Source organism: Patagioenas fasciata, chromosome 2 (genome assembly GCF_037038585.1).
Source record: "Patagioenas fasciata isolate bPatFas1 chromosome 2, bPatFas1.hap1, whole genome shotgun sequence".
Taxonomy (NCBI): Eukaryota; Metazoa; Chordata; class Aves; order Columbiformes; family Columbidae; genus Patagioenas; species Patagioenas fasciata.
In genome coordinates this window covers 58,438,142-58,453,227 of record NC_092521.1, presented here as the reverse complement: position 1 = coordinate 58,453,227, position 15,086 = coordinate 58,438,142, and positions in this window count along the sequence as shown.

Here is a 15,086-nt window from a genome sequence, read left to right as displayed (position 1 = left end):
ATTACCATAAGCCTATATTCTTTCTTTATCAATAATACTTCCTTTATTGATGGTAATTCTGTTGTAAATTGTTTTATATATATATATATATTTATATGCATATATATATATATATATATATATATGTAATATATGTTGTCTACCTTGGCTTCAGCAAGGCTTTTGACACAGTCTCTCACAACATCCTCACAGGCAAGCTCAGGAAGTGCTGGCTGGATGAATGCACAGTGAGGTGGATGGCGGAGCTCAGAGGGTTGTGATCAACGGTGCAGCGCCTGGTTGGAGGCCTATAGTTAGTGTGGTTCCCCAGGGGTCAATATTAGGTCCAGTACTGGATGTTGGTGTAATGATCACTCTCACAACCTATAAGGATTACCCAACCTGCAGGTGTGTAAGATCATGACAGTGGAGTTCTCAGGATTCTGTAATATACAAAGACACAGAGGTCTGGATTTCTGTGAATATCTTATTGCAAACTACTATTTGTAAACCAACTACATACTATAGGTCACTAAAAACCAACCACTAGTAAAGCAAGTATATACATACACATACATACACTTTATATCACAGAATCACAGAATGCTTAGGTTTGGAAGGAACTTCTGGAGATCATCTAGTCCAGTCCACCTGCCAAAGCAGGTTCACCTACAGGAGATTGCACAGGAATGCGTCCACATGGGTTTTGAATGTTTCCAGAGAAAGAGATTGCACAACCTCTCTGGGCAGCCTGTTCCAGTGCTCTGACACCCTCAAAGTAAAGAAGTTTTTCCTCATATTCAGATGGAATCTCCTATGCTTCAGTCTGTGCCTGTTGCCTCTCGTCCTATCACTGGACACCACCGAGACGAGTCTGGTCCCATCCTCTTGACATCCACCCTTGAGATATTTATAAACATTGATGAGATCACCTCTCAGCTTTGTCTTCTCCAGGCAGAATAGACACAGCGCTCTCAGCCTGTCCTCATAAGAAAGATGTTCCAGACCCCTAATCATCTTTGTAGTTCTCCACTGGACTCCTCCAGTAATTCCTTGTCCTTCTTAAACTGGGGAGCCCAGAACTGGATGCAGTACTCCAGATGCGGCCTCACCAGGACAGAGTAGAGGAGGAGGATAACCTCCCTCGACTTGCTGGTCACACATTTCTTAATGCACCCCAGGATACCATTGGCCTTACTGGTGACAAGGGCACATTGTTGACTCATGGTCAAGCTGTTGTTAACCAGAATTCCCAAGTCTTCTTTGTAGTGCTGCTTTCCAGCAGGTCCACCCCTAACCCGTAGTGGTGCCTGTGGTTATTCTTCCCCAGGTGCAGGACCCTACACTTGCCCTTGTTGAACTTTAGCAGGTTCTTCTCTGCCCAGTCCTCCAGCCTGTCCAGGTCTTGCTGAATAGCAGCACAGCTTTCTGCTGTGTCAGCCCTCCCTCCCAGTTTGGCATCACCAGTAAACTTGCTGAGGGTGCACTCCAGTTTCTTCATCCAGGTCATTGATGAACAGGTTGAACAGGACTGTGTCAAAGGCTTTACTGAAGTCTAAGTACACAATATCCACAGTCTTTCCCTCATCCACTGAGCTGGTCATCTTGTCGTAGAAGATTATGTTAGTCAAGGAGGACCTGCCTTTCATGAACCCATGCTGACTGGGCCTGATCACCTGGTTGTCCTGTATGTGCTGCATGATGGCACTCAAGATAATCTGCTCCATGACCCTCCCTGGCACTGAGGTCAGACTGACAGGCCTGTAATTCCCTGTAGTTCCCTAGATTCTCCTTCAGGCTGCTCTTGTATCACATTTGCTAACCTCCAGTCAACTGGGACCTCCCCGTTTAGCCAGAGCTTTTGAGAAATAATTGAAAGTGGCTTAGTGATCACTTCTGCCAGTTCCCTCAGAACCCTTGGGTGGATGGTGTTCATGAGAGAAGTGAAAATGTATCACTCAAACATACAGCTGGTTCAGAATGGTCATACAAGTCATGGTGCAGTTGAATAACAGTTTTAGTTACTTTTTCCATAGTAACAGTTCTCTTCAGAGGCACACACTTCCTCCAAATTTTTGTTACAGTTCAAGGAGCCTCAACCTGACCTACCTTTGTAACTTTATGTATGCAAGGGTTTAGATACATGCAAAACAACTACAATGTTGCCTAAATTATAGCATAGTTAGAGTATTGCCCTTATTTCTGTCTTCTGTGTAATTTCAGAAAATAATCAGCTGTGCTGAAATGCAGATTTATTAGAGATCTATGTCATCTGCTCTTAACTGAACCACTCTCTTAAAAACAAACAAACAAACAAACAATTAAACCCACTTAAGCTGGAAGAAGGAAAAAAGCTGGCACTAAAGCCTGTTGTTCCCAGCAGACAGTCAGGTGAGCTGTCTCTGCATTCACAGTTGTCAACTTCTGTTTTGCTGTAATGATAGAAGAAATTACTTTTGTAGACAAGACACAATTGGCACTTTGTCACCATGAATATGTAGGCTTTTCTCTGCTTTATCTCTTATCCTTAATCTGTGAAATCTTGAGGTAAAAAAAATGGTAAATAGCAGAGACTGTTGCTGGAAATCAATCAGTCAGAAAATGGACATGAAGAGGTTGTTATCCATCAGTGATCTGGAGTAACAATAAGGTTCATATCCATTGGAGTAGTCTATGGAAGTGTGAGTGCTGTTGGTCTCTGGAGATACTAAAGGAAAACATCTCTTAAAGAAAACAAATGGTTTGCGGCATTTACTTCTAACAAAACATACAATTTTATATAAGCAAGAACAAATATCTGTACAGGATCTTAAATATTTCAGTAAAATTTTCAAACTCAGAACCACTGACACAAGATCTGGAAAGTGAACAGAATTTCTTCATTGTGTGTTTGATCTCTGCAGCTCTTTGTAGCACCCCTTCTGCTGGTGAGTCTATTCCAGATTTGTCTCATATTGAGTTCACATGTCAGAAAACAGGTTTTGATGCTCCTTACTGGGTGCTACTGAAGAGAACATCTCTGTCATGTCAGTGGGATTCTCCATGTAAAGTTGCAATAACCAGCCAATGTTAGGAATATCATAGTTGTGTGGCAATTGAAACAGCACCGTAAGTGCTATTTGAAATCTGTCTACTGACTGCAACTTGCACAGGTGGCCTCAAGAGTGACTTGCTGATCTCTGTGGAATAGTATTTGTCATGGAGGTACACCAAAACAACTCCAGGCAAATAATAAGCTAAAACCAACTTTAGTTTGAAACCTAAACCAAACAATGGACTGAAATCAAAAAAGAGAAACCAATGCAAGCTGGGGAGTAATCTAAAATCAGTCAGCACTCGTGCGATGTTTAATAAACTGAAGGTTCAATATAACAGTTGGGGATATTTTTACTATATGATTATACAAGAATGATGATCCAAAGCATGCACACACTCACAAAAAGGCCTCTCTCACTCAAGGGTAACCAGAAAAAATAATTGCTTGACTTGGGCAGGGTAAGGACTCATTCAGGGATACATCCAAAAGAAATAATCACTCGCCAAGGAGAAGGTGAGGGCTCTCCATCCCAGGAAGCCTCTTTAATGGCATCCCTGATCTAAAGGGAGGGCTCTGTTCACAGTCCCACTGGTTCAAGAAGACCACTGGAAAGAGATCTTCAGTGGGGGCCTCATTTTATAGCCTGGTCAGATCTGGCTGTGGTTATTGCAAGCATGGTTCAGAAGCTTCTTTGGGCTTGGGCATCTTGTTGGCTGAGTACCCTGTCTATTGACTGGTCATCCCGCTCCTGCTCTGCCAGCTTGGGGGGAGGTGTACATGACCAGACTCACCATGCCTCAGGGTGGAGGGACATGATGGTCAGCATTGACCAAGGTGCATACATGAAGGCAGCCACACTGGGGCACGAAAGTTGCTAAAAATTTGTCAACTGTTCTAATGAAATCTCAGGACCGCATTGGGGTGTGTGCAACTGTCATAGTATTGTTAATTTAATTGCATTACATTACAAAGTTTTATGTACAAACAGATCAGTTTTGATGTTAGTGTCATTAAAAAGTCAAATACTATGTTCTTTTTACTTGGTGTTCCACAGTTCTTCAGCTCGGCCTCACCGGTACAGTGTTGATATTCAGTTACTTGTTGACTGGAACAGGATGGTCACACAGTGATATTGTCACTTTGGCATTTGCTCTGTAATAAGTTATACATAGTGAAGATTTCTGGTATGAACGTTGATTGAAGAGGAGTCATATGTTGATAACTGTTTAGTGGTTTCAAAACAAGTGAAATCAAACCCCTAAAGGATTAAACACTGAAATATTTAAAACAACAGATGTCTAGCTTGATCCCTAGACACAGCTATAATTCAATGACTGAACAAAGCTGAGGATAGCGACTTGGAATGAAAGGACCTGAGTAGCAATATGTAGCACCTCATCAGAGGTTTCAGCTATAGTGCACATTATTTATTAAACTGTCAGTCTGCCGTAACTAGAAAAGCATTAGATTGAGTTCCACAGCAACCAGCTCAGCATCATCTGGGAGTGCTGTATCAGTAAGTCTTGAAATCATTATCCAGATACTTCAGGGTAAGGCAGTGGCTGCCAGTAAAGTCCGTGATAATTCCGACTAATTCTGACTAAAAGCAGACAATTTTTCTCTTTTCACACTAGAGCAACTGGTAATCACCATGTGGAATAAAGCGACAATAGGTTGGGAGTTTAAATGGAAATGTCATCCATCCCTACAAGTGTGATAGTGACAGTGAAAACCACTGTGGTTTGTTGTTTTTCTCAGGTTCTGCGAAATGTCCTTGACAGAATAACAATTAGCATAATTCATTGCAAAGAGTCTTCCCTAAAGGTAATCTGACTGTTGAAGACAAGACTGACATGATTTTCTGCTCACAGGCAAAATAAAGGAAAGTTCAGAGAATAAAGTCAAGGTCTATGTAAGCTCCATGCCTCTAACAAAATTCATTAGTACTGGAACTGTGTGAAAACATCTGTAGAGATTTCTGCCCAGGTAAGTCAATGGCTACTCATTTTAAGATGGTAAGTTTTGTAGCAAAGGTGAAATGTTCGAAGCAGTTTTTACTTAAAATGGGACCAGACAAAGCAGTGTTCTTGGGCATGTTTATTTTATCATTAGTGGGTTAAAGTATGGTATTCATATGCATATATGTGCAAGTACATTACTCATTATAAATGGTTTCACCTGAAAAGATTCTTATTATTGGTAGAAAACATGTAAAACCAGTATTAAATACTGAAATTTGAGGACAATTCTAATACCCCAGTAGTGTGTGCTGAGATAAGCATGCCTGAAAATGGAGTCACACGGAGGGACAGCAAAAGCCGGTGCTGTTACTGGGAAAAGCAGCATGGTTGAAATGGAAAAACCTGGCTTCAGACAATAGTGAGTATAGTAGAATTGTTCTTGCCACCTCTCTGTATGTTTGTGTCTTTTTTTAGAGCTGTCACATCAAATGATTGAGCCAGTCACCCACTGACTGTCTTCATGCTCTTGGTACAAATGATTAAATGTTTTGAATAGTGAGTCTCAGAGCGTTGCCTATAGCTGGTATCAAAGCAATGCTCCTGTGAGCTGAGCTGTACCAGACATCTGGTGCATATATCAAATAACCAATCATCCATAAACATTTTGTATGGACAGTTTAAATATAATGAATTGTTAAGACTGACCCATTAAACATTACTGAGTCATTCTCAAGGTAAATCTTCAGTCATATAACATCAGCCTCACAACATGAGATATAATTAAAGGTCATCTGTTATGGCAGAGAACATATGCTGATGTTATCAAACATATGGAGAAAAAAAAAAGGAAAAGTACACTGAACAAAATGCAACAAAGTAAAATAAGTATAGCGCATACAGGAGGCTACATCTGTCACACCCCGAGCTGTGAATGTGGTGCAAAAATTTAACCAAAATCTCACAAGTGAAACTGCTCAATTTTTAAGTTGACAGGGAACTTCTTTTGATAATGTGAAATATGCCATCAGGATACATACCTTATCAAAACCTAAAAAAATACTACAAGGAACACTACACTACCAAACCAAGTAATTAATTGCAAATGGTATCTAATGAAAGACAGAAATCACTGACAAGGCTTCCAACAAATCTCTAACATTTTTGAACATGGTTTTTTTTAGGGAAAATTACTGCTTGAGTGTAGCTCAGCACTGAAAAAAAAGATTGTTTCTTCAGCCAGCAAGTAGATCATTTGTATATGTAGCAGCTTTGTCATCACTTTCACAGATGTTTGCAAATCTTAGTTCACAGCTGTTTGATGGGTATTCACATCTTCTGTGGCCTAAAGGAATGAAATGCACTTCAAATTCTTACTCTCTGTCATATGTGTGTGATGCTATGTAGTGTCAGGAAGCCACAACGGTGGGAAGATCCATGAGGAAGGCAACTCAGGAGCATGGGTGACAGCATGGCAGGCAGAGTAGGGATCTCACCAAAAAGAGGTCCAATACCACAGTACTTGAACAAGACAAAGATCAGTGACAGTAACTGGGGTTAGACAAGGTCCTGGCTGCAGAGGGCCATGTGTATAGGGACAGGGACAGAGAAAGGCTTAGCCAAGACAGCAGGTGGGAGTGCAAGCCAGTGAGGAGATGTCATGGCACAGACAAGCCTACAGTTCAACCCACACAAGGGCCAGGGCAAAGGACCTGAGCTCCATCTCAGCCCCTTCAGGGGGAGAAGAGACCCACAGAGTCTGTTCCCAGACCTGTCCCAGGTCACCCTACAACAGAGTTGGCCTCCACCACTCGCATCCCAGCCCTGGAAGGAGGAAAGGTGTTGCAAAGCCCATTGGTGCATGCTGGACCCTGACACATGGCTGCTTTTCTGACCTAGCCTAGATTTGAACTTTTACCTCACTGTAATCCCAGATGAAGCGTTCTCACTTTGGGAAGGTTTAGAGATATGCCAATATTTTTCATTACTGGAAGCAGAAAGTAGGAGGAGTATGACTCTGATTAAGGTAAAGGTGAATCAGTTAGTCCTGATTATTTTTAGTTCATGTAAAAACTGCGCCCCTGTATCATAAGCCTGCAGAGACTTTAAAGTACTGAGAGCTAGCACTGCCTCCCTTAGCTATAAATAAATGTGTATCCCTGAGAAGATACATTAAGGGCAAAACAAAATGAGAAAATTGGATGCCTGGAATATAAACTGTATTAAATATGAGAATACAACCAATCTACTCGATCTAACATAAGAGATTGTTTGCTCAGGTTCGTTTTGTCTTCATCCAGATGTAGCTGAAGTGCATTTCTCAGCTATCAACTGTACTTATTTGGTGTGTGAAAAACATCTCCTGTGTTCAGAATTGAATGTTCAGAACCCCATTGTGATAGCAGCAAGAGGGACACCCCAGGAGCCTTTTTCCCTGTGCCTTGAAGGTATTCTTAGCAGCATGGATTAGTCTAGAAGCGTGAGACCAAACTCTCATGGACTTCAAGTAGATGTATTTCTACTGAATGCACAACAGATTTTCCCAATAATTCTATGTTTAGGCACATGGTGACCCAGACCTTCAATTTTCAGTTCAGTTTTAATTTAGGAGTACCAAAGGAATAAAAAGAATATTGAAAAGTTAAACCAACACCATCCATTTTAAATTTCTTCTGTACATCTGAATTTGACACCTCTTTATCTTAACCCTGTAAAATCTCTCATGCTGTATACAGGGATAGGTTATAAACACAGTGGAACATATTGATGTGACTGATCACAGAATCATAGAAATGTTCAGGCTGGAAAAGACCCTTAAGATCACCAAGTCCAATCATTAACCTAACTCCACCACTTGATTGCTCAGATGACAATGGATTTCAATGTTGATTAAATTCCAGTCCAACAATCTCAGTCAGAAATCAGTATATTTCAATGAATAGCAGTCCTATTACAAGTTTTTATTATTTATAAAAATCACAATATAAAATAAGTAATTGCTTACGGAAACATTGTTTAGAAATTGAGAGGATACTGGAATTATCAAATATATATAAATGGTCAAATTATTATACCTTCTCATTAGATACCTACAGCTTTTGTTGTTGTTTTGTTTTGTTTTGTTTTGTTTTGTTTTGTTTTTGTTTTCTTGATCAGGTATTGTGTTTCACAAAATTTTCAGGAAAGCTTATCAGCTAGTGCATAGAATCAGATTATTGTTGATTAACTTAAAAATGATCTTGAAAAAATTAGTTTGTTGTTCAAAAACATGATCTACTCCGCACAGGATAGGGTGGGGAGCAAGGCTGATTGCTCATAATGAAACACTGCTGCTGAGGTATTCCAACTGTAATCGAGAGATGCCTGAAGAACCAAGCTTCAAAACAAAATTCAATGTACAGCATCCTTGATAAAATATCTTGTAGTGCATTTCCATTGAATGGCAAGATGTTAATGAGAACTGAATAATTTTCACCATACAGAGAGCAGTCATTAATCGCTCTTTTTTTTTGAAATTTCTTAGTTTAAGCACTGAATAATCAAACAGGCCATTAAAAGTGGTGTTTAATAAAAAACATTTGAAAAGCTCATCTGAAAGCAGGTAGCGCTTCCATGTGACTGTCTGCTTTGCATATGCCCTGGTATCAATATGCTGCGAGAACAGCATATGGCTTCTTTGATGGTAAGTAATGGAAAATGACAGACTGTTTGAGGATGCTGTGGTGCCAATTTCATGAATAATGCATTAGGGTAACAGGTATAATCACTGTAGTTTAATAGTCTGCAGCCTCCAGAGATACAACAGCAGCATACAGAGGAATTATCCTTGTACTAGGACCACCTGACACTTATATTTTTTCCTTTATTTGATTGAGACTACACTAAAATCAAGTCTTTAACAAAGCAAAGAGTCAAAAGCAAAAATGTTATGTCCTTAGTCAGAATTAGTTTAGTACATATGTACTGCATGATTTACCTTTTAATAATAAACACAATTTTAAAAATACCCTTTCTCTGTTTTGAAATTGAACATAGTTTTTAAAGCTTCAAATTTTATAAGAAAAACAATCTTATGGTGGTCATTCATGCATTTAAGCCATTTCCCATTTTCTACAAATGACTTTATGTAATTTCAAATGATGCAGCGCGTTGCATATACACCACGCCAAAAATGTTTTTAAACATTTTTTTTCCTATAACAAAAATAAGCATAATACTTATTTACAAAAACTGTCTTGCAGAATGCTGGTAAAAGATTTTGCATGAAGCATATTCTGATTCCTGTTTAATGATCATAGAAAAGCTCTATGAAAGAGTGTTACACTTAGGCAGAAATATCCCTCTGGGCACCTGGATCTCAAATTATAATGTTATGACTCCACTACAATGAATGTGTGTTAGGTTAAATGACTTGGGATACAGGGTTACAGTCCTTGTACTTACACTTTTACTCAAGGAAAGATGCCTTTGTTTCTGACTTAAAAGTTCCATTTTCTACCCGACAAGTGAGCTACAGTGATGTATGTCCATGTTTTGTCTTTATTAATCTGTTCTGCTTGCTATATATCTGCATCTGAAAAACTATCTTGGGAGATCTCACTTTTAAAAAAATTGTGACTTTTGAAACAGCATTCTACAAGTCAACTGCACAGTGAGTGGTAACTTCATGTGTGTGTAGTTATATACACATATACATTCATGAGTATCCACATATATACACATCCTATAACTGAGAAAAAAAAAGAAAAAAAGTGGAATCTAGGCTGGGTCAATGTAGGAAATATTTCTGAAAAATAAAATAAGTTGATCAAATTATTATAAAGTCAGTCGGCACAAATAAGCTTCTATAGAACACTATTGCTCATGAAATGAATATTATGGTAACCTATTCTGGTCTTTCCAATGAATAGTTAGCACCAAAATAGCTGACAAAAGTCTAATTATGATCATCCATTTGGTATTCATACTTATTTAGCACATGTCCTCCATATGCTGTGCATGAATAGTAGAAGAAGGAAATGCGAATACAAAGAATTATCTAATAGCTTTCATGGGAACATAGAGTTAAACACAGGGAATTCTGCCAGGTAAGTTTTAAGCATGAGATCAAACTGCACCAGTTTGCATGTCCAATAGAATAAAAGTTAAATAGCCACTATGTTTTGGGGTCTGAGGATGCAATAAGAGAAAACAGTTTTCCTAGGGCAACCCTAAATCAGTCAGCTATAAGATACATAAAAAATATTGCTGTGTGCAGAAATGACTGTTGAAACTGTATTGTCTTATTGATTTAGAATGGCCAGCAACAAGAGAAATAATTCCATGCTGTTGCACTATGTGTATTTGAAACCCCCTGCAAAAAGATGTACACCCACCTACAATACTTACAAAAAGTTCCAGGCATAAATTACAGCAAAAAAGAAAGTAAATGTCTTCTGATTGCTGAAGATTTACCAACCCACTTGCAGTAGGCTTCCCTCCTGTCAAGTGACTATTGAGGCATGCAATATCATACAGACCACTCGTTCTTATGATGTGGACATTGCTGATGCATGCTACCAACTCGGGCCTACCTCAAACATTGCCATTCTATGGTTGAGGGTTCATAAACCATCAAGCCAGATTCTTCAGCTCCAATTTTCTGCATGGAAACCTACAACTCTAAGCAGAGGCCAAAAAACAGCTCATGACATACCCATCAGAGTTGATACAAGAATAGTATTCTTTCCACGACAAGCACATCTTCTGTCAATGCAGTGCAAGTATTAACAACTCATAGTCAACTAAACTCTGTGCAGAACAACTGCAGGGACCTTATGTGCCATGTGTCTGTAAGAGGGCTAAGACAGCCTTTTGCAAAGCCTTTGGCAGTTCTGAAGACAGATGTGGCAGGAGTGTATGAGGAGGCAATAATTTTCCACAACAGGCCAGCACAGAGTTCTCCAGCAGAGCTGAGTAACCAGCTGGCTCCAATGGCTCTTACACACAGTAATGATGGCTTCAGAAGTAAATCAGATCTTGATGCAGGAAGCTATAACTCATGCAATCTGAAATACCTCTGACATTTTTCCATCTGGGCAGCTCAATAGTCCTCCAAAACTGGGAAATAATATCTACTCTGCACAGCATCCTTAGTTAGTTGTTGCCTTATCTTAGTGTCCGTTTTTTTTTTTTTGGCTTTACCTTCTCACTTCTGTCTTCCAGGGTAGGCACAGGACAGATGGCTTGACTATCTTCTCTTTCCAGTTTCTCCTACAGCAGGGAGGAGATTGGATGGGGAAGAGCAGTGCAGCAGTTCCTTTATCCCCAGAAAAATATGTGAAGAGATGAAAAGCCTTAACGATCTGTGAAGACACAATGAACTGCTCTGTTGCTTGTACAACAGCCTCTCCACAGCCCCCTGGCTCTCAAGGGCAAAGATTTCTGCAAGGAATGCAGACATAGGCTCATTCCTTTGTTGACTATCTCCAGGAATGACTGTTTGAACAAGAACTGTGAATAAGATGATTCATCATCTGATGAATATCCCTTATGCTTTCCTTCTCACTGTGGCATTAAGACCACAGCTCCAGGGGCAGCACAAGAAGGCTGAGCTGCCAAAGAAATTGCATCACAGAGAGGAATTAATGAGACTGAGTTACATAACGCAAAGGAGAGGGCTGCCAAAGAAAGATGACTGAGATGCCCTATGGTAATATCAGTGTCTCACTAGCCTTGAATGAATGAAGGAGTCAAGAATTACCCCCAGAGTAGTGGGAAAGGCCTTTAAGTACTGTAATCTGTCATGTTGGAGAAAGGGAGAACCTGCACACACCAGATCTATGAGACATAGCCTGGCATAGGTGCCCTTGGGAACTTTTAATTCCTTCTACATACTAGGCATCGAACACCAATGTTGAATAAGCTGCTTCTAACTGACTGAGACCTCTGAGCTGGGTTTCTGGCACAATTTGAGACGAGTTGTGTCACTGTCCTCCTGATCCATCCCCAAGCTACATACAAGTATCAGAAAGCCAAACACTCAGCATGACAAATCTTTTGTACTGGCATAGAACAAACTGTTGATAGGGTCCAGGGATCTGGTCTGGCCAGGAGGAAACCTGACTTTGCCTTGCCCTATATGCATCCTCACCAGGATTCAAATGGCCTGGATGGGTGTTATGATCGATATGATTTCTTTCTTCACCTTTGGACTCAACTGCATACCAGCATCCAGGAGATGATAGTTGAGTATAGACAGTGGTTCAATGACAGGTGGCCCAGTGGAGCATGTGTGCTTTTCCTTCATCATTGGGAGCATCTTCTTAAACTAGAAATAGCTCTATTCCCCTCTTCTCTCACACCTGGCAGCTGACCATCAGAAAATCCCACAGATCACAAATCTCTCAGGCCTTTCTTGACACTCCATGACAAGAATGATCATTTATTTGAGCCGTTTTCACTTCTGTGAATATGGAGACTGAAGTACTCCCATTTTTTTGTTGGTGAGGTTTTTGTTGTTGTTTTTTGGTTGGTTGGTTGTTTTTTTCTGGGGGTGGAGGGGTGTGAGGAATGTTGGAAGGAAAGGTAAGAGGAGAGAGAAAAGAGATAGGTGGGAACAAAGAAGGAACAAATAAAACTAGAAAACAAAATGGAAGGTGGAATACATATATATAAAACTATATGACTTCAAAGCAAGTCTTTTTGGTATTTTTATTTACAAAAAAGTGATTTATTATAACCTTTTGATGTACAGATATAGATGCTGATAAACTTTTCAAACACTTCCAAATTTTGAGGAAAAAAAAAATTATGACCCTAACCTCCTCTTCTCTTGATACACAAATTTATTCTCATGAAAAGTATCTACAGACTTTTACTTACACGTCATCTCATTATTGAGTTCATTAGTGGCTAAGTGATGCACTTTGACTTGGGAATTCCACAAAATTACTAGATTTGATAATGTAGAGATTATCATAAACATGGTAAAGTACCTAAACCTCCTTTGGAGACTAAATGTAACAGAAGTAGGTAAATTACTTCAGTGCTATATGGATGGTAACAAAAGTTGCAAAGAAGATAGTAGACAAGATGAAATAAGACACAGAGATGGGTGTAAGAGGAAAATATGAAGAGGCAAGTTAGTTTTAATAAGTTGTTGAAGGAAGAGAATAGGAAAAGATAAAAGAAAGTGCAGTATTTGTGTTTGAAGAGCTGTGTGGACTGCAATCAGGAGATGGTAATTAAGACAGTGAAAGATGAACTGTATGTATTTAACATAGTCAAGAAAAATATTCACTAAAATTTTGCAGGGGTTGAAGTATAGCTAAGGATAACTGAAAACATGTACAATAATTTGTCAGACAGGGATGGATAGGAAAGAATATAGAATAACCATATTAAGAATCCCTTGGTATAAAAGAGGTTACCAATGCCTCTTCAAGTATAATTCCCAGTAGATTGCTCCAAGAAAAAGTTGGTGCAATATGACCACAGTTTCCAAGGAAAGACCTGTGTATAATTATTAAAAATAGGTTCTTGTAAATAATATAATTCTTCTCTTACTTTTTGGAAAGCAGAATACCTCAGAGTGAAAAACTGCACTACAGCATACTTTGCAATTATCACACTAAAGATTTGCATCATGTTATGCTGGTTTTGGCTGCATAGAGTTTATTTTCTTCATAGTGGCTAGTATAGACTTATGTTTTGGGTTTGTGCTGGAAACAGTGTTGATAATACAGGGATGTTTTAGATACAGCTGAGCAGTGCTTACACAGAGTCAAAGCCATTTCTGCATCTCACACCAGCCCAATAGTGAGTAGGTTGGAGCTACACAAGAAGCTGGGAAAGGACACAGCTGGGACAGCTGACCCCGACTGACCAAGGAGATATCCCGTACCATAGGACATCATGCTCAGCAATAAACTAGGGGGAAAGTTCGTTGGGGGTCTCCTACTCGAGGACTGACTGGGCATCGATCTGTTGGTGATGAGCACTTGTTTTCATTTGCATCATGCATCTTGTCTTTCTTGGGTTTTATTTCTCTCTGCTATTTTCCTTCTCATCACAATTTATTGCTGTTATTGTTATTATTACAAATTTTTAAACTGTTCTTATCTCTACCCATGAGTTTTCTCACCTTTAACCTTCCAATTCTCTTCCCGCTCTTTCTCTGGAGGAGAATGAGAGTGGCAGTGTGGTGCTTACTTGACAATTGGGGTTAAAACACAACACAAGGTCTGGAGAAAATTAACATTAAAAGAGCAGAAGTTAATGCTTGGGGATTTTTATTGTTATTGCTGTTGTTTTGCTTGGGTTTTTTGTCACAGGAGTTGTAGTTATAATCTTATCTTCAGTTTCCAATGAAATTTGATCTAGAAAAAGCACAAGTTAGAAATAATTTCACTACATAAATGTTCCAGTTTTTAACATTGTTAGTTTAGACTGTAAAAAAGATGTTGCCACAGCCTAAACATTTAAAATACATCACTTCTTGGGTAAATAGAGGGAGAAGTATGTACGGCATCTCTTTTTTTTTCTTTTTTTTTTATTTTTTAATTCAAAACTACTTGACAAAACAAGGTGAAACACTCTAAATCAGTTTAACTTATAAATCGCCATCTGCATCATGTTGTCTTGGGTTTTGTTTGTTTGGGGATTTTGGTTTGGTTTGGATTTCTTTTAATTTGTGTAATGATAAATTCTCCTCACTCTGAATTTTGCTTTGTGTTACAACAGATCAACAGATGATCAACAGATGCTGAACATCTTTTACTTCCTGTTCTTTGATGGAGTTTCACATGCAATAGGTCTGTGATAGCAGAGGTCAATTCTAACTGAGTTGCAATTCTGAAGCCTTTGACATTATGTAGGGACACTTACCTATGAAATCTCTTTTGGCCAAAGTGGAGAATCTGATATGTAGTCAAGAAGATTTTCAGGTGCTTTCTTCAGTCTTTTTTTTTTTTTTTTCTGCATCAGAAATAAACAGCAAACTCTTTCCTGTCGATGTCATGTATTCAGGATACTCAGTTCAAGCTGTTATCGGTTGTCTGTAATAGCATTCACCCCTATGGGTGTTTCAAATTCAATACAGTTCTCCATGAATCTCAGAAGTTTTCAGATCC